At 64.9% G+C, this 844-nt stretch overlaps 2 protein-coding genes across 2 annotated transcripts in view; one reads left to right on the top strand and one right to left on the bottom strand.

Annotated features, from left to right (window-relative positions):
- Window positions 1-844, bottom strand: part of CDH23 (cadherin-related 23) — a 413720-nt gene that overhangs the window by 118180 nt on the left and 294696 nt on the right. The window lies entirely within an intron of this gene.
- LOC102771808 (chromosome unknown open reading frame, human C10orf105) overlaps window positions 658-844 on the top strand; it is a 3978-nt gene continuing 3791 nt past the window's right edge. The window contains exon 1 of the mRNA XM_015562135.1: window positions 658-794. The gene's annotated coding sequence lies outside the window, so the exon portion shown is untranslated. The remainder of the gene's footprint in view (window positions 795-844) is intronic.

Here is an 844-nt window from a genome sequence, read left to right as displayed (position 1 = left end):
TGTATGTGTGGGCTGTGGGGTGTATGGGGTGTGGGGGGTGTGGGGAGAGTCACTGCCTGGAGGGTACCCAGGGGCCCACCATATTGAGGAGCACACCTTTGGCTGTCCCTCCATCCAGCTTCCTGCCCTGTGATCTCCCTGACCTTTGAGAATGCCTTTCCCCCATTTTTCTACCTTCGAAGGGAAAACGCTTTTCTGGGAAGCTGAGGGAGAAGCCTGGAAGGTGAGAGGCCCAGGGATACAGGAGGGGAGAGGGGCCTCCACGCTCCCAGGGCCCACCTCCCCGCCTGCTCCCCGCCCTCTGAGAGCCCCTCTCCCGGGTAACCTGGAAGCTGGCAGGCACTGAATAGGGGCCGCTGGCTGCTGCAGACCATACCATTCAAACGTCCGATGGGGGAAGGTGAGAGCCATAGGGCGGAAGAGGCATTGAGACCTCCCTTTTGAGTGCCCCCAGCGCCCCCGCCCCCGGAGAGGGCTCCAAGGAGACAGGCTGGAGGGCGCCCTGGGAAGGCCAGGAACAGGGCTCCCCTCTCCCTCTCCCAGCCCAGTTGCCATCCCTACCCTCCTGGTGTCCCCTCCCCCAAGGCAGGGCCCAAACTCTTCTAGACAAAGCCAGGTCCAGCGGGAGTGAAGGGAGGCACCCACTCTGCCCAGCCTGGCTGACTGAGGACAGGGCTCTGCAGGGCCCAGGGCGAGCTGGGGCCACAGGGGGCACGGGGTGCTCCTTGCGTCTCCTTGGGGCAGCTGAGAAGACCCTCTACCCACTCTTGGAGCTGCTGAGGGCTGGCTCTGAGGTCAGTGCCTGGGGGACCGCAGGAGGTCTGGGGAGGACAGGGGGGGGGGG

This window comes from Myotis davidii, unplaced genomic scaffold (genome assembly GCF_000327345.1).
Source record: "Myotis davidii unplaced genomic scaffold, ASM32734v1 scaffold134, whole genome shotgun sequence".
Taxonomy (NCBI): domain Eukaryota; kingdom Metazoa; phylum Chordata; class Mammalia; order Chiroptera; family Vespertilionidae; genus Myotis; species Myotis davidii.
The sequence above is the reverse complement of the archived record's forward strand: the minus strand, read 5'-3'. Positions and strand labels throughout refer to the sequence as shown.